This window comes from Pan paniscus, chromosome 22, assembly GCF_029289425.2.
Source record: "Pan paniscus chromosome 22, NHGRI_mPanPan1-v2.0_pri, whole genome shotgun sequence".
Lineage (NCBI taxonomy): Eukaryota > Metazoa > Chordata > Mammalia > Primates > Hominidae > Pan > Pan paniscus.
Genome location: NC_073271.2, coordinates 15,087,489 through 15,108,275, shown reverse-complemented (window position 1 = coordinate 15,108,275; position 20,787 = coordinate 15,087,489).

The following is a 20,787-nucleotide window of genomic DNA, read 5'->3' as shown; positions in this document are numbered from 1 at the left end:
GGATGCAGAACCACCAAAAGACTGAGATTGTATAAGATTATAAAATGCCTCTCCTACCCTGTTCCTTATTTTCACAATGACAGAGCTTCAGGCTCTATTAAAAAAGGAATTCTTAACGAAACGAAAAACAAAGAAGAGAGACAAGTAAGAATACTAGAGGAATTTGAAGGCCTTGGCACCCATGGCTACAGCGAAAATTAAATACAGTTCAAGTCCTAGAAAGATTTACATAAAACCTCACACTTGATAAAAGAGAAACTTCTGCCAAATTTAATTTAAAACAGTTTAACTGAACAATGAAAGATACGTGAATCAGGCAACCTCCTGAACGAGACTAGGCTCTTTGAGACTCCAGCACAGCCACGTGATTTATGGACAGAAAAAGGAAAGTGAGGTACAGAAAAAAGGAAGTAAGATACAGAAATAGATGGATTGGTTACAGCTCGGAGTTTGACTTATTTGAAGAGTTGGCTACATTTGATTGACCATAACTTGGTGATTGGCACAAGTGTAAGCTATGGTCTGTTTACACCTCCACTTTTTACAGTTCACAACGTATAGAGAAGACTTTAGGTGGAACTTAAAATATGTAAGGAGGCAGTTTTAGGCTAAACTTGATTAAACACACTAACGGCCTATCTACGTCATTTTCTATAACTTGATATAGCATGCTAGGCTTTCAACAATAACAACAAAACAAATGGTAAGTCATGTGAAGGCAGGAAAACAGTCTGGAAAGAAGAAACAAGTTTCAAAGCCAGATCACAAGCAGATATCAGAAGTTTTACAGTGGCTTTAAAATAACTATGATTAATATGCTGAGAGCTCTAATGAAAAAAGTAGACAACATGCAATAACATGTGTAATAAAAGCAGACAAATAAAAACTCTATGAAAGTATCAATAGAAATTCGTAAAATTAAAAAACACTAACAAAAATTAAGAATGGTTTGGATGTACACATCAATAAACTGACTGAGGAAAGAATTGGTGATTCAGAAGATAAATCAGTAGAAACTTTTCAAGCAGAAATTTATAGAAAAAAAGAGAAAAACGTAATATCCAAGAACTTCTGGGCAAATTCAAAAGTTGTAACATATGCACAATTGGAATGCCAAGAGGAGAAAAAGAAAGGAAAAGAAAAAATATTTGAAGCAAGAGTGGTGGAGAACATTATAAAATTGGTGACAATTAAGAAACCATAGATCCAGGAAGCCAATAAGCACCCTCCCTTTTTATAATTTAAAAAAATGTAAAAACAGGACATAGGATAAATAACAAAAAATGACACCTATGCATGGCAAAGTCAAACTGCAGAAAGAAAAAGAAAAAAAAAGGAAATTCTGAGAAAAAAACAAAAACAAAAAAACAACCTTACCTATGGAGGAATAAGGAAAGATAAACATTACAGGAAAGTTGTCCTTGGCAGAAGTCCTGTCAGCAAGAAGAGTGTGGGATGAACTATATCAAGAGTAGAAAGGGAAAAAAAAAACGCCAATCTAGAATTCTGTATCCCACAAAACTATCCTTGAAAAGTCATCAACAGATAAATACTTGCTCAAACAAAAACTAAGGGAATTTATGACCAGAGACCACCCATGCAGGAAATGTTAAAATATTTTCTTCAGGAAGAAGAAATATATGTCAGAAACTCATCTCTACATAAAAATAGAAAAATCAGTGGAGAAGAAATAAGTGAAAATAAAATAAAATTTTTTTATATTCTAAATGAATCTAATAGGCATGGATTTTTGAACAAATATCACCAATTTATTCTTTGATTATGCCATATGGATAAGAGAAATAAATGACAATTTTTCAAGGGATAGGAGAAGGGAAGTGGAAATACTCTATAAGTTACCTGAAAAACCAGTAAGGAGGCATAGTGTTATTTAAAAATGAACTTAAATTCATTATAAATGTATGTGGTAAACTCTAAAATAACCATTTTTTAAAAAGTATAATTGATAGGTTAAGAAAGGAAGTAAAATGAAATCATTCAAACTTCAATGAAAACCAGAGAAGATATAAAAAGAGAAGAGATAAAAAAGAAACAAATAATGTTCAAGAAAATTTTAAAAGCTACAAACATAATCGATACTGATTGAAATATATTAATAGTCACTTTAAATGTGAATGATCTAAATATATCAGTTAACAGACAAATTTTGAGTGCAGGGGGAAAAACTCTATCTGTTCCCTACAAGAAACCAATTTTAACTATAAAGACATAGATAGGCTAAAAGTAAAGGAGATGAAGACATGGATGCTATCACTAATCAAAAGAAAGCTGGAGCAGCTTTATTCATTTCAGACAAAACAGAGCAGAAGGAAAATTATTACAGATAAAGAGGGACATTACCTAATGATAATGATAAAAGGTTTAATTCTCCAAAAAGACATTAGCAAACCTTGAAGCATTCACTTAAAAATCGAGTGTCAAAATATGTGACAAAAACTGATAACCGCAAGGAGAAACATACACATTTATTATTATAGATAGAGATTTCAGCCCCTATTTCAGTAACTGATAGATTAAGCAAGAAGACAATGAGTAAAAATATAGTTAATCTAAACAGCATTATCAATCAACTTGATCCAACTGACATTTATAGAATTATCGTTCCAATAGCAAAATATACATCTTCTCAACCTCACAGGGAATGCTCTCCAAGATAGAGAACATTCTTGGCCATTGGACATACATGTGTGAAATTAAAATAACAGTAATCATACAAAATAAGTTCTCAAACATGAGGACTTTAACTAAAAATTAATAGCAAAATGATAGAAAAATTTCAAGATACTTGGAGATTGAGGAATATACATCTAACCAATTCAAGGATCATATAAAATAAGAATGTTAATGAATCATTTGAAAATATTTTAAAGAAGTAGAGTGAGGGCAACTTATGTTTAAATCCCCCTCACATCGCAGGCTCTGCGGGTGCACTTTGCATGGGTTGCCTCAATGAATTCACTACCTACCACTACAGGCCCTCAGTGAATATTTCTGGATCTAGGTATTGATGAATAATGTATTTCACAGCAATTTAGGGAGAAAGTGTTGTTGAGAAATCCAAAATGTTTGCTACTGAATCTAAAAATTTTCCTTTTTCAATCTGTTGTTAAATTATGAATCCTGCAAGTTATCCCATTAGAGAACTTAGTGTGAAGTATGGCTGTCTATTAGCAACATATTGCTTTTATATTAGTTATAACATATTGGTTATAAAACCCTTCAGTTAGGAGTTTCTACACATTTCTCAAAATGTTTACTACTGTTATTATAAGATCTTTATGTAGCTTTGAATTCATTAATCTAGTGTTTTAAATATTTTTATGCTCTTGCCAATCTCCTTTTTTATCAAAGTGATTATGTATGAAATGTTCTTGAATTACATCATATTCTAGTATGTTGATAATAAAGAATACATAGCACAAAACTAGAAATCTGAACAGTTGAACAACACTATAAACACGTTAATTTTTTCTATTTTCTTTTGCTGTAAATTTCATCTAACTTTTATTTGCATCGTCTAAATCTTAAAAGAAAAATGGGTATATTGTCATTTATTTTGCTTTATCAGAAGAATGAACTCTTAATTCCTCAAATTCAGAAAAAAATGGAAATTTGTTATTCAATTATAGATCACTGAAAGAGAAAATAAAAAACAATAAATTATAAACTATATAAATAAATAAAATCCTTAGAGCTAAAGGGCAGAATTTTCAAATCATTCCAAGCTTCCTGGAAAATTAGGGAACATCACACTCTGGGGACTGTTGTGGGGTGGGGGCAGGGGGGAGGGATAGCATTGGGAGATATACCTAATGCTAGACGACGAGTTAGTGGGTGCAGCGCACCAGCATGGCACATGTATACATATGTAACTAACCTGCACAATGTGCACATGTACCCTAAAACTTAAAGTATAATAATAAAAGAAAAAAAAACTTTTAAAAAAATCCAGAAAAAAAACAAATATAAAGCTCATAATAGTAAAATTTTACAATATAAATATATTTCTAGAAAGGGTTAAAATCATATCAACCAAACAGAAACAAAATTCAATGGAATTATTTTTTCCAATATCTAAATCACTTTCTAGAAGACATAGATTAATAACTTTAATATTCTAAAGGGACAGGTTTTAAAAAATAAATCTAGGTACAGTTCATTAAATTTATTTCCCATGAATTATTTCTTGGGAAGAGGCTTAAAGCTATCTACTAAGGGCTTAAGCTAAGAAAGAAAACCTGAGATTGATGAAAGAATAAACATCAGCCATCAATGTCAGTCCTAGGATGACAGTGATGCAGCAAGTTTGGAAACAGGCATCGGCGACCTCTTGCCACCTTATGCAATACACAAAATCAATCCTAGACAAATAATATAAAGGTAAAACATCATAGTTTCTAAATAATTTTGTAGGACATTAGCTTTCTGTTATTGGTTGGGAACTATTTCTTAAACAGGATCCAGATGTACTGACCATAAAATAAATGACAAAAATAACTAAACGGTATTAAAATAAAGAAATAAGGATTTGTAATTTAAAAATGGCATAATTGAGAGAAACTGTAATCTAAGGAATGGAAGTGATCACTTCTAATACATTTAATTATATTTGTATAAATAAATTATTGTCAATTAATAATAATTGTGGCAGACAACCCAATTAAAAAATATGAACAAGAAATTTAGATAGACACTTTATTAAAAGATTAATACAAACACTCAGACATATAAAAAGAGTTCAAACTCCTTATTAAGCTGGGAAATATAAATTAAAACCAAAGTAAGATGTTGCAACTTATCTGCAGAATATTTAAAACTTAAGACTCAAAATGGTATAAGCTACTGATGAAGTAGGGCCCGAAAATTTTGCATGCAATGTTGGCAATAGCACATCCTGTACCTCCACAGTGGTAAGCTGTTTGACAGTACTGCTAAAACTGGACTTACGATGTTTACAGCAATGTTTATTTTGGACAAATTCATTCTTGGCCAACAAGTGGCCTAGCATTATATTTGAAAATTAGGGCTGATTACAGTCATCTGAATTCCTCTTGGTTAAAGCCATTGAGGGAGTTTTTATGGCAGATGAAATAGATTCGGGAAAGGGGAAATATGATGATCTAAGCTAGCATACTGAAACAGAGTTCAATATAACAAAGGGTATTAAAATTTCTGTCAGCAAATCAACTTGGCCACCTCCTGTCTGTCTCAGACACATAATGTTTTTGAGCTGCCACATCTTCCTCCTCTTTTGGCGGTGGTGGGATGGATGTCAATTTTGTATTCAGTTGTAAATAAATTCTCTATCCTCCTGTGCCAGTTTGGTCCAAAGAAAACAAACATATATTAACATTATAAATCTTACGCTAGGCCATACACGCTTTAAATCTTAGATTCCCAAGAGGTGATTTAGAAGACGCTGTTGTGCCAACCCGATACTCCTCAATTCTTACCATTTCGGATCATCTCAGCCCTACTTTAAATTCTCACTGAGTTATTACTTCAGGCACCAGAGCCTGCCATGCCTGTGTATAGGGCAAGCTGAATATGTTACACAATTAGCACCTCTCAACAGCAGCCCTCAAAGAAGGTCCATGGAAGGCGGTGATATAAATAGCAAATGTGTCCCCAAGGCAAAAGAAAAAAAATCTCTGACTCCTGTGTTCTACAATATCTCTCAAGTTTTCCCAATAGGATTAACCTTCAGTTGCCCAGAGTGGGTAACTTCCTTGACAATATATTATTTATTGTCTTCCTTATTTTTCCCTTCTCAATTGGTCTTACTGTAGCAATGTTTCCTAAGATTACCTCCCAAAAATTTAATTGCTCTTAAATTCTTGTCTTAGGGACTGTTTGTGTAGAACACAAACTAAGACAGAGATGGTTTTTATGTAAAGATGCTAATGCTTTTTGTGAATCTTCAACTTGTGGTCTTATATAAAGGCGCTGCATGCACTCTTTTGTTACTGAGATATTACACCTTTTTGATGATTAAAGGGAAGTGTTTTATTTTGTTGATTGTTGCTGGTGAAGGAACTTGCTACTCTGTAGGATATGTATATGAAAGTTCTTGGGGCTTAGCACAATATAATAGTATGAAGTTTAAGAATACCACTGAATGGATGCACCAGTATTACATTAGTATTTGTGTGATAGGTGTTGCTTTCCAGAATCCAGACATGAGGTTAGAGTTGGGGATCGCCTTATAGGAACTGTCTAAGAAGGCCAACTTGATTTGTTTATGAGACTTCATTAGAGACCTTAATTAACAGAGAGAAGATAACTAAAGAGGACAATTGGTGGTTAGATTTTTTTTTTATTTTCTGTAACTTTATGTTGCTTAAAGATTTTTTTTTATTTTCTGTAACTTTATGTTGCTTAAAGATTTTTTTTTAATTTTCTGTAACTTTATGTTGCTTAAGGCAATGATTCAGAAGCAAGTAATCTCCAGGGTTTTCCTATTCTTGTTTCATTAAATATCTAAACATGCTCCATGTCTTTTGTTCATTTCTGTGTGGTTCTCATAGCCATTACGGTGAAAAATAAAGATTCAGGAAAATTTATATTTTGTGATTTTCTTACCTGCTTTAAATTCCTTTGAACTTTGCTTTCATACTTTGAAAGGTATGAAAACAGTTATGTAACTTGTTTTTAAAAATTACTGCTTTATTTTGCAGTCTTCGCTGAGACCTAAGAGATAGTTCTGTCTCTTACTGGTAATGGGAGCAGACAACTTCCAATGAAAAATTAAATCACTTAAAAAAATCCTTTGTACCTATAAATACCAGCTCCTGTAGGCAATTCTACAACAGGAAATAACATGTAAGCGTTTGAAAATATTCATGTCAATTTGCTCTGGGAGATGGAATGAATCTCATTAGAAGAGGCCAAAGGGTGCTCTCATTGACATAACCATCTTATCAGGTTCCCCATGGTGAACTTGATAGAGCATCTGAAACCAGAATCTTGAGCAATTTGTATAAACACTAGGAAAAGCCACTGCTTCCTAGTATGACTTATCATTCCTCTTTTTCTTATGTAAGACATAGAACATAAAAACAAGATAGTGAAGAAGAATCTGACAGGCAAACAAGTGAATACCTGATCACAGATTTATCTGCACTTAACATAGAGTTTGATTGAATAAATTTGAGACATTTCAAAGGAAGGATTATAACTTTTTTATATTACACCATTTTAATAAACATATGGACTTAGAGGGCAAGTAAAAATATATATTTCTATAGGTTGCTCCCTAGACTACAAAACCAGCCAGAATATTCCTTTTGAGACTTCACTAGTAATTCTCTTTGTACTTATATTTAGTTCACATATCTTGGAATTATTACCATATTGGTACAGAAAAAATTCCTGCTAGTAGTATGGGAACACAGTATCACTTCAGAAGACATTTTAAACTTATTTCTGCAAAGTCCTTATGTGGTGGCTAAAGTGACTCCATCTTGGATGATAATCCACCATGTTGACTTGTGAATAACATCAGCCCTGGGAATGCCCTCTGCTTCCAACTTTGTTTACTGTCCTTAGTCTAAACATGTACTAACTATAAAATCCTGTCCTCAGGTCAGAGCAATCTTGATGTTATCACACAAATTGTAGACCATGATGCACATAGCATTCTTGCCTGTTCAGGAAGTTGCCTTCAATTGTGTCTATAGAGCAGTATACCCTTTCCCAGTGGAAAAAAAGCCCTGGGTCTGGGAAGTAATGGTGCAGATATCTACTGGCCTTGCTCTCCAATACCACACTTCTGTTCACAATTTCCCAAATAAATTGCTTTTTACCAACAAACTGGATTTGTCTGCCTTGCTTTTGGTTTCTTGGTTCCTTCTGTGTTGGAGATCTCTTTGCATACATGGCTCTTCCACAAAACCTCTTGGAAGAATGGTCCCGGTTTAGAATACATATAATAAATAGATGCAAGGATCTGTGAGCTGTGGCCCCCTGGAAAATGTATCCTAAGCTATACAAGTCTCTTGGCTGACACATAGAAAGGTTTCATAGTTTCAACATACCTGAGGGTGCATGGAATTCTGCAGACTTCATTAGACACCTTAATTATTCTGCACCAGAGGGATATGCCCAACATGAGAAGCAAGATGTAGAGATTTTTTTTCAATATCTACACATCTCTTTGCTTTTCCTCAGCTTCTTAATTGCCTACTTCTTTGATATTTAGTGAAGCTTAATTCAGACTGGAACAGATCTCTGATTTGCATAAGTCTGATAGGGCATTATAATCCTATGTGTTAGCTCAGATTGGCATCAGTATTGGAATTTTCTATTAGATATAAATATCACAATGTCTAAGGTGATTTGGGGCAAAATTAAAAGGACATGAAAAAATATGAAGATTTCATGCTTCCCACTGGAGAGGCAAATGATTGTGTCACTTTTTTCTTTTTAATAATTTCCAACAAGGCTATCATTTCCAATCTAGCAGGTCAGGATGCAGAGATGTAGAATGAGCCATGAACTAATTTTTTAAATCATTTTAGGACAAACTGAAATCTAAAACTTCAGAAGATCTTATAACTTGTTAGATAGATGGCTCTCTGTCTTTAGGATTATATTGCTGCATAAAGTAGAACTCTGACAACTGCCTGAGACATCCATAAACATGTGTGGATCACTAAAAACAACATATCAGGACAAACTGAACTATCAGTATCCTCTCCAGGACTCAACAAAGCAAGTGTGCTCAACAGAAACTACCATACCTACCAGGAACTACTAAATGTTTACAACAAAACCAAACAGGCAGCCGCGGAAAAGTATCTGATAGCCTAGACATCCAAGTGGTGGTTGAATAGACATATCTGAAGAGAGAAATTTAAACAGTTCATACTGCACTTCAGTTTGCTGGCTTGGGCATGGTTCATGATTCTGCTTTTTGACCACAGAGCAAAATAATATCAGAGAGCTGAGCGCAGCACCAGCTGTAGCCAAAAGTGAGCCCCATTCACTTTCTCACCTTCAGAAGGGTTGAAAGAGAGCCCTTTTGACAGGATGATTCCAATGCATTGCTGCACACATAAATCTTTTACATTAAATGTTGAATTTAACATTGTGAAAGTTTTTTGGAGTACTTTTTAGAGTAAAAAATTCATGCTGACATTCCAAGATAACCATGCTAGATGTTATAGTTCTAACATTTAGATAGTTGTGTGGCTGACATTTTAACTCATTTTCATGAATTTTTTGATGCTATGAATGTTATATGCTAATGCCTATCTAATCAAAATCGAATATACAGCAGCAGACAAAAATCCATGATGCTTCTAGGTAGCACAAGTTTGAGTACTGCCTTCAGTTTTTTGCTTTATGTGCCTGGAGAGATGGTTTGAGGTCACTACTGATATATTTCATCAGTAGCATACTGTCTTTCTCTGTGATGAGAAACTTAAAAAAAACAGGATAACATGCAGACTTAAAAAAAAGTGCTAATAATAAATAAATAGTAAAATTTTGTGCTCATATTAAAAAATAAAAAAAATTAAGGCTCCTTTTAATTTGATGATACACGTGTTCTGTTCTGAAATTTTAATACAGTATTTCTTTGATAATTCCTTCTCTTTTGTCTGTTGTTTCTCTTTATCTACTTCTACTGGAAGTAGAAGTACAGAAAGTATCTCCAGGAAGGTTTTACACTTCTTGTATTAATCCTCTAATTTTACTTGTTATCTCTTATTTTTATGTTTTTCTATTTTCTTAGAGATTTTACCAATTTTATCCTCCAATTTTTTCATTATTTTAAGTCATCATGATGTAAATTACCATTAAAATGTTTTTCTCATTTTATAAACCTTTTATTCCTTCATGAGAGCTCAGCTGACACAATGAATCAGATCAGTAAATCAAAATTACACTAAACAGAGATCTTTACCAGTAATTTCAGGGATGCTAATTTCAAGGATGCTAATAGATTATAGGCCAGCTGCTTTAATGTCTTTCTCCCGTAAGTATAATAATTAGCTATCTCAGTAGACATAGATGCTTATTTATTTCTCTTACTCTCTTCACTGACTACACTTTCCTTAGAGATGCTTTTACAGGTTAATTTATTATTACAGGCAATCATCGGTTTTCTAATGCTAGTGATTAATTCAAATGTAAGCCTCTAAACTTTTGTATATTTTTGACCAGTTGTTGGTAGAGAGGCTGGTATATTAGGAAGCTAGATTCTATCCGGTAGTAACTCTGTTTCATTGGACAGATACCCAACTTTCAGAACCTGTACAATTTTGTGTCCTCTTATACCCAATCTACCATATTTTATTGGACTCTGCAAAACATAATATGATGATTTTGGACATCAGCACTCTGCAAATATCACAAGCAATTACCCAATAAGTAAAAATTATCATGCCATAATAAAAATTATTGTGCCATAATATTATAGTAAAACTTATTATGGAGGTGAATCTAGTGGTGATCAAATCTTTGCTTGTGAAACTGAATAAAATTAAATAATAATTCCAGGTAAGAAGTAAAAGTCTAAAATCTCAGTAAGCTTCATAATGATGCCTATACTCTTTAAGACAGAATACTATAATCTCACCATGTGCCCCAAATACAAGAAAACTGAAATGGTTTTGAAGAAGTATTCATGCTTTCATATAGTCACTGAAGTGAGGATCAAAGCCTTTTTGGAGGAAATAGCATTTAAACTGAGGGAAATCAAGTAGCTCTTGGGCAAATAAAATGTTTTTTTAACAGAGTTTCAGGGAGGAAAAAAATCATGTGAAAAAGCCATAAGCCAAATGGGACTATGAAAAATTTTAAGGAAAAAAAATGACATTCTGGCATGATTGTTACTCTGGGAGTAAAGGAGGATGGTGTGCAAAGATAGTTTTCTTCGGGACATAGTAGAGCCGCTTACAGATTTTGGATATTTAAAAAAAACAATAGAAGATAGTAAAAAAATGTGATGTGATCAAAATCACCCTCATTAAAATGTCATTCTAGCTGTTACAGAGGAAGGAATTGGAAGTAACAAATTGTAGCACAACAGGACAAAGGCAAAAGTAGATTCCACTTAGGTAAGGGTTTAAAATACAGTTTTGTGTTAAAATCCCAAGAATGTCTTCCAACATTGGGAATCATGCTTCAACACGGAGGGGATATATGCCCTTCATTGAAAGTTACTGGTATTTGAAGATAATAATAAGCACTGAAACAGAAAAGAAGACAGACATTTCCAGACATTTACTGTAAGTGAAAAAAGGATTTACAATAATCTCTTTACATAATAATACACAGTTATTAGAATGAATTTAGCACTTTTATGTTCTGATATGGGAAGACTATATTCAAATATTTCCAAAGAAATTTAATTTGAGTCTATATAGCAAATATATCCAATGATCATATAGAACAGCTTCACTGACTAGATAAGTAATTTCCACTTTAGTTTTTAAAAAGTCTATTTTATGCTACTGAATCTTTAAAATTAATAAAATACATTTCTTCATTAAGTTAGAACATTGAACATTGTCACTGAACTCATAATTCTGTACGAAATTAAATAAAAGCATGGACCAAACTATTTTGTTCACTGATTTCACTTGAGTTTTCATACTTGGAGGTATAATATGTATTCACGTTTTCCTAACTTTGTTACTGCAATCAAGTCTTTATATTCTTAAATTGAAAAGTAGAGGAGAAAATTTGTCTTAAACGGCGAATCCAAAGATTGTTAAGTATTTTTCCTAATAAAAGAGTTAGTAATTTATTTTAAGTTTTAGGTAATTGTCCAAGGTCCTTCAACATATCAAAATGTTATGATTTACTTTTGAGGTCCAAAATGAGTCCTAAGTGCTGCTTGACGTATAGAAACACATTTCTCTGAACCCAGCTGTTTACTTGAAAGAATGAAAACGGATCATATAACTTTCTTATCTAGTGCCTACAAGGTTTCATTCTCTTTTAAAGGTCAAACCCCTGTAAGCATGTTGGTTTCTGGTCAATATGCTTCTCTCTTTAAAGTAGAAAGGGCAGGAAGACTACCAGAAACAAGCAGACCAGTATGAATCCCAGCTGTGATGTGAATGTGTTCTGACTGAAAAACAAAGACCACAGAAGCTGAGCTAATTTTTCTCACTGAAGAACTGCTGTTCAGATAGCATCTGGCCCTTATCACTCCAATGCTGTATATCTGCAATCTGGTTATAAAAAAATCACATTAGCTATTCAATTATAACTCTTATGTTGAAACAAAATTTAGTAAGCTACTGTCTGAAGTTTGGATACTTTGAAACACAGCTTTTAAGTCTCTTTCTTTTATTTTAAGGCAATATTTTAAAAGTGTCAAAGAGTTTTGACCATATCTAAATACAAATAGTAATATGAACGGGAATTATTTTTCATTTCATTAAAAAGGAAAGATCTACTTACTGTAAATCTAGAATAGTGCATGTTTGAACTCCAACAAACAAATCAAAGTAAAACTAGAAATGATCAAGTCTAAACACAAACATTCAGGTCACTTTCAGAAAATATATATTTCTTAAGCATTGGATACTCAACTGTGGGGGAAAAAAGTATGGAAAAATGTCATATATCCTTCAATACATATTATCCTTCAATTATTTGTTTGTACTAAGTAATCATGAATTCATGATTGTTTGAATAGCTCTATTTCAGGATGTTTGAGTCTGTTATAAATATAAATATTGGGATACCTTTAAAAGAGAATTAATCCTTGTAAGTACTAGATAAGAAAGTTATATGATCCATTTTCTTTCTTTCAAGTAAACAGCTGGGTTCAGAGAAATGCGTTTCTATACGTCCATGCTTTTATTTAATTTCATGCAGAATTATGAGTTCAGTGACAATGTTCAATGTTCTAACTTAATGAAGAAATGTATTTTATTAATTTTAAAGATTCAGTAGCATAAAATAGACTTTTTTTAAAAAAAGGGAAATATCTAGTCAGTGAAGCTGTTCTCAACAAAGACATATTTATTACATTTCTGATGTGTTCTATCTATTTGGGGTACTCACTGAATTCTCAAACTAAAATAAAATTTTAAAAGCAGTATCAAGAGAAACAGGCTTTTCTGGTTCTTTTATACTTCATTTTGCAGTATGGATGAAAGGCAAAAAAACAGGCATTCAATATCTAGCAATGTACTTTTTCAGAAATCAGAAAAGAAGAATGCGTTTGTCATAATTGGTGAGCAGTAAAACACTAAACACCATCTCTACAGCATACCCTAAATCAATGTTCATCTCACTACCGCCAATGTATACCTTAAATTGAGGCTCAAAATTAAGTTTGTAGATTTTTTTGTTAGGTTTTGTTTTGTTGGTCCTTAGAGAAGTTTAAAAATAATTGCCATTGGTATTTAATTTTAGTAAATGCTTGATATTTCCACCACTTACGGGATTATATGCCTCAAACGTAAAATATATTTGATGTTTTTTGAGAAAATCTGTCAAATAGCTATGCTTAAGTGGGAGAATCATTTAGGTTATTTAACTTAATTATTTATAGATTAGATAAGAAAGCAAAGTGCAGTTCAAGGATGGAACTTTTAAAGAAACAAAATGCATTTAACATAAGAATGTTACACAAACACAATTCAAATAATTCTTTACTTATTTGTCTTATTACACAAATAAGCTTTATACATAGTGATGAATCCATTGACACCAAGTATATTTAATTTTTTGGTATAAAATGGCATTATATGGTGAACAATATAATCTGGTTCCAAATGCAAATCATAGTAATTAAACAAATTAGGCAAATTTCTTTAGAGCGGACACCCTTAGAAATTTTATTGAAGTTTGTTGTAAACCTGTGAGATAGATATGCGAATAAGGACATTTCATAAGCTTACATAGAACATTTTTCTTCCCATCAAGACACCTTATTAACATCATGTGATTTCGATGTTTTGTGAAGAAGAATATTAGGTTCTGAAGTCTACTGTATATGAGAAACTATCTCTTCATTGTCTCTTGAACATAACCATATACATTTTAGACTCTAAGACCCTATTTTTACTCTTCTCCTGTCTTTACTTGTTCTACCTATATTTAGACTACATTCCAAGTTGGCTGAAATTGGCATAAAGTCTTAATATTAAAATATGCCTTAAAATGTTTTTTAAAGACCTGTGGAATAGAAATAACAATTTAGCCAGCTGAATATAAAAGAATAACATGGAATCCTTTAATACTTCAACTTCAAACATTGTATTTCTTTGATAATGATTGCTTTTTAATAGAACTTCATCTGCAATAAGCTTTCTTAGAATTTATGCTAATTTGTTCAGATACAACATTTGTGAAATCTTAAAACAGAATGAAAATAAAATGATACTTTCTCTATTATTAACATAGCATAAGACCTTTTAGGGGCTAAATAATTATGCAAGGACTAAGACAAAGGCTGGAAAAATAAGGTCATAAAATGTAAATCTTGGAATGTAGATCTGAAATTATCCAGATCTAGATAATCTAGATAATCTCACTTTCTAGTGAGGCCTAGAAAGCTCAAGTATCTTAACCTGACTTGGTAACAATCTTACTACAAATAAAATATACATCAGGTACTTTGGAAATGATCATTTTTAGCAGTTTTTAGTCAGTGTTGTTACCACAATATGAAGTCAAATTTAGGATGAATATTAACATAATAATGCTATTTATATGGCGTGGTTAGAGAAGAGCAGCGCAGATGAAGATGCATTTTTAACATGGTTTAATATCTTTTCTCTCTTACAAAATGATATTTTTGCAACACTATAATAATCTGCCTTTCATGAAACTTCACCACTATATTAGAAACTTGAAAGTCTTCTACATACTCCTGACAAGATAGCAATTTAGTATCACAGTCAATCTGCAAAGGCAGAAGATTGAATAGGGGAAGAAATGAGAAGGTCTGAAAAAGTCACAATGTTGGAGAATCTGACTCACCATGAAGCTGACTTACCATACTAAAAGGACCAGGGTCTAAGCAAATCCTTCCTAGCATACGCTGACATGATGACATGCCTTATTTCATGCTCCATTGAGAGAGAATGCAGGACTTCAGCTTTAATGTTCATTGTCACTTTCCTCTCTCCTACTGATATTAAAGCCTTCATTACTGTGTGTAAGTGCACTGCAGCATGCAAAGTAATATTCTTTGGGTCATATTCTCTCCTGTCATTATTTGGCCTCTAAAATGGGTGCACAGTTTTGCTCCTACAAGCTCACTTCTACATTCCATACTTCAAAAAATGGTTTTAAGTTGGCAGTAAAAATGTGCAAAATGACTTCTTCCAAATGGAAATGCTGTATATCAGCAAAGTATCACATATATAATGAATAAGGTTTTTGTAATGAGAATGGTGACATAGGTAAAAGAACATCATCAAAACATAGGTTCAAATGCAAGCTCTACAGCTCACTAGCTCTTTTACCTTTGGAAAGCAATGTTTCTTTTTCCAGATTTATCATCTCTAAATTACAAATAGTAATGCCTGTCCTGAAGAATTATTGCAAGGTTTATAAATAATGAATGCAAAGCCTTTTACAAATAACATATGGTAGTTACAACTAAAGAGGCTCTAACTGGTTTATAAATTAGGGTTCAATCAGAAAGACAATAAATCTGTATAGAGTAGTATAGAATAATGGATTTATTACGGTGATTAGACTCAACAATTGTGATAACTAGTGAAAAAGTCTATGCAATTCTAGTTATGAACCTAAGGTTGGGAACACCAGGTATATAGTGAGAGACAGAAAGGAAAAACTGAAACACATGAGCACAAATTAGAATTCACAAGGGCAAGTCAGACTTTTAACCACTCTATGTTTACCCTGAAGCTCTCAATGCAGGTAGCAACAGTGCCTAGTGCCTCCCTCTTGCCATTAGACAATACCAGCTGCTACTTTCCTTCTGTCTCCACAACTCATGCAAGTTTCTCTTTTGTCCAGTTCTAACTCAGAATCATGTATGGAAAAGTGTACTAATAAATATAGCTCAGCAGGGTGCAGTGGCGCACCCCTGTAATCCCAGCACTGTGGGAGGCCTAGATGAGCAGAACACTTGAGTTCAGGATTTCAAGACCAGCCTGGGCAACATGGTGAAAACCCATCTCTAACAAAAATACAAAAAATAGCCAGACACGGTGCCACATGGCTGTAGTCTCAGCTACTCAGGAGGTGGAGGTGGGAGGACCTCTTCAGCCCAGGGTATGGAGGCTGCATTGAGCTGAGATCACACTACTATACTCCCGCCTGGGTAACAGAGTGAGACCCTGTCTCAAAAAATATGTGTGTGTGTGTGTGTGTGTGTATTTCTAGCATTGTTAAGTTGACACAGTATAAAGTTACTGCAAAAGGATAGGCTATGCTACTCTGTGATAATCCCTCCCAAACCTCAGAGGCTTAATAAACCAGGGTTTATTTCTTATGAAAATCATGTGTTCATAGTGACTCTAGGGTAGCTTTGTCCCATATAGTGCTTTATCCTAAACTCAGCTGGATGGAGCCACCTTTAATTGGACCTTGCCACTCACCGTGGCAGAAGAAAATAAATAATGTCAAACAGTGTACTTGCTTATAAAGCTTTTGTGCAGAGGTGATATGTAGTATTCCTGCTCTCTATTTGCTGGCCAAAGCAAGCTACAGGCCAAGTCCCATGTGAGCAGAGTCAAGAAGATGGAATACTTCTTCAGGAAAGGGGGCAGGTATTTTCAAATGATAATTCAGTCTTATACAGCCAACTCTGCTTGTCAGAAATTTTCGATGCACACTGTTCTGTGTGCAAGTATGCTCACGCATTCTACAGGGAAGACACTCAAAGTGCAATTAAGTTATGGCACCAGACTCAAATCCAAGTCTCTGTGGTTTCTCTTGCTCTTATTTGAGGATTAATGCCATTAACAGGGTAGTCATTCTTTTTTTTTTTTTTTTTTTTTTTTTTTTTTTTTTTTTTTTTTTTTGACAGGATCTCGCTCTGTTACCCAGGCTGGAGTGCAGTGGCACAATCTCGGCTCACTGTGACCTCCGACTACTGGGTTCAAGTGATTATTCTGCCTCAGCCTCCCAAGTAGCTGGGGCTACAGGCACGCACCACCATGCCTGGCTAATTTTTGTATTTATATTAGAGACGGGGTTTCACCGTATTGGCCAGGCTGGGCAGTGGGATTCTTATCATGAGAGTGGGTTTGCTACAAAAGTGAGTTTGACCTTCTTGCTGTCTCTTGCAGGGACTTTTTCCCTTTCACCTTCCATTATAGGATGATGCAGCAAGAAGGCCCTCACCAGATACCAGTCCTTTGATCTTGGACTACCCAGGCTTCAGAACTATAAGAAATAAATCTCCGTTCTTTGAGGATTACCCAGTTTGTGCTATTCTGTTATGGCAGCACAAAATGGACTAAGACATAGGTCCAATCTAAGGCCTATCTCCCAGAGGACACCTCATAGCTGTGAATGAATGAGCACTAAGTAAGCCAGCATCTGCCTTTTTTGTTCTGGAAATCCCACTGTTTATAAGATTTCAAACTATTGCACATCTCTGGTAATCTTTTCTCCTTGTTTCTCTCTCTACAAGGTCAAGCAGACCTGTACATTTTCAACTGACTCTACTGGTTCCTTTTATTTTATTTTACATGCTAACTTTGATGCTTCCCCTTGCTATTGAGGGACAATTTAGAAGAATGATTAAAGGGAATATTTTACAACCAGAAATTATATGTCCTAATTCCCATTCTTACCTATTAGTCAGTGTGTATCTTTGCTTCTACTCCTAATTCGTAAAATGGAGATAAAATTGTAAACTGGACTCTCAGGGTAGGTGTAAGAAGCGGATGACTTAACATATACAAAGCACTTAGAAAAAGTGCTGAGGCTCAATCTCTGGGGTCTCTTTTATTTTTGTTTTTACTTATCTTTATTTTGTATTTGTATAATTTTAAGGGATACACATGACATTTTGCTATATGGGTATGTTGCATACTGGTGAAACCTGGGCTTTTAGTATAACCATCTCCTGAGTAATGTTCATTATACCAGTTAGGTAATTTATCATTCCTTTTATGAGGGTACTCATTCTATTCATGAGGGCTCTGAGTCCATGACCTAATCCCCTACAAAAGTCCCTACCTTATAAAACAGACAGATTTGGGGTTAGAATTTCAACATATGAATTTTGGGGGGACACAAACGTTGTCTATAGAAAGTGGTAATATATGTTAAAATCTCTGTAAAATAGGCAACCACTATAATTCATCCTTATGACCAATACTTCCAATTGTACATCCACATTTTCTCTTTTCTATAGTTATTCTGTATTAAAATTCCTTCCTTCTGAGTCCCTGTAAACTACCTAGCTCATTCTCCATCTTCAGAATCAGAAATCTAATAGGGCATAGTTGATTCGGGTTAAAATTACTCTGGCTAAAATTGAAAGGAATGTTTGCTATTGTAATGATAAAATTAACATGTAAGATGGAGATCATAAATATAATTAAGGAAATTCAATTTTTCTACTAAACTGCATAGAATCATTAGGAGAATAATAGCCTTGTGCCACCAGTTCAAATGTAGCAATCCCCTAATGAGTTATTTTGATTATTGAGTTATGTATTTATAAGACACACATATATTGTAAACTTCAGATTTCTCATTCACTTGACTTTGAATTTTGACAAAATATATGTTTTAAGAAACCAATTACCACATCTATTTATTTAGTCATGGACTTTCTTCTCAAGATCAGTACAACACTATTTTATTTGAAATGATGTTTGTTTCTCAGAGTAGGGGAAATAACATAACTTTTAGATGACTTCTAAATTAATCAAAATCAATATGCACAGTATCAATATATGTAACTTAGAATAGTTTTATTGTTACTCATCTATTTAATAAATATTTTGTGTATATTATATAGTAGATTGTGTGTTAGGTGCTGGGAATATGAAGAAGAAATAAAATATGTTCTGATTTCAGAGAACAGATAACCTAATAAGAGAAATCAGAAATGTAAAATATAAATAAATGGGAATCAACATGGTTACTATTATAATAAAGGTCTATACAAGAACATTGAAGGAATAACTTTACATGGGGTAATCAAGAAAGCTGTTATCAAAATTTGAGACTTACCATTTCCTAAAACTTTGTTTTACATATATTCTATAATTTTAAAATAATATTAATCGCTCCCTTTATCAGCATCATACTAGTCCCCTAAGTGAACAGATCATTGCATTCAGAAAGAACATCTCAGTCTTGGGTAACTGAAAGTGGTAACTTCCTATGCTCTCACCATATGAAGTGATCATTTTCCAAAAGCAGAAAACACAAATTTTGTTTTGATTTTTTTCTTCCATGCCTGTAAATATATACAAGCCTTCATCATGTTTCCAGTGACCTTCAAACCTCTAGTTCTGACCCACTTTTTCTCTTCTTTTCGCTCAGCTTATGGTATAGAATAAAAACCCATCAATATCCTTCTTGGAAGTTAAAATTTCTATGTACATCATCACTTAACAGGTGCTGATTTTCTGTCATCTTTAAGCCTTCATTTCCACTAATCAAGGTCAAATTAGGTTTCGCAGACTAGAAATAGTGGATTGGACTCACGTAGATTAGATTCATTCAAAAACTCTCTATGTATTAGCATACTTTGAAATGCCTGTAGAATGGGTTTCTCTTCCTTGCCTGTAGTCCTTTAAGAGTCTCGAAACACGACCGTGTCTTTTCTATGTACATTTCCCTTGATGCATCTCTACATCTCCCATAAGCAGAGTGTCACTAACACCAGTAAACACTAACTCATACATATTCAATGATTGCTATGATGCTGGGGTTCCAAATGTCCTAAGCAAGCACTTGAACTTCCTGAAGTTACTCTTTTACTAGATCTAGGCAGGTAGATATAAAGTGATTTTAAATAGTTTTTTTTTAATTTATGTATTAAAATGAGGTTCTAGTAGATCATAGTATCAGGAAATTCTGTATATTTTTATGCTTATCTGTCCAACAGTTACTGAATTTAATGCATATGATTTATTAATTTACAAGGAAATTTCATTGATATTGTATCATATTGTTTTAAAAATATTTTTAAAATGCATTGGATAGATTCAAATTGCTCAAAACACTTTCTAAACTTTCAAATATATTCAAAACTAATTGTCAAATATTTCAATGCCTAATTTAAGTTTGGATTTCATCAAAATAGATTGAACATTGTTATCACTCATTTCCTAAATACAATGGCAATCATGTTTGAGGAAGAGTGTTTTTTTTTTTTCAGAAATATATAATGATTGTGGCTAAAGTAACATGAAGAATTATGCTATATATGTCTATATAGAGATATACATACATGCATACATTTATATATATATACACACACACATTTAAGGTTTTTAATGATGTGCTTACTGAAGTTATACAGGTTTTTTTTTCAAATATTATTTTATGTTAATTCGTTTTTTAGGAGTTTCTTGAATTAATCCTGGAGGGAACATCACTATGCTGTAGTGATAAAATAGTGGACTGTAACTAAAGATGATTCTATAATTAACATTTGAATGGCAATAGAGTGAGAAACATCAAAGAAAATCTTGATTTCACTTAACTCTTCGTTCAGTTTCCCTTATGCTTTATTTTCTGGGAAAATATTTAATGAACAATGTTTGCTTACTGTATTTGGAAAGGAAATTCTTTGCTTAGTTTTCTTACATGGAATACAAAGTAAAAATACAATATAAATATTCTGAA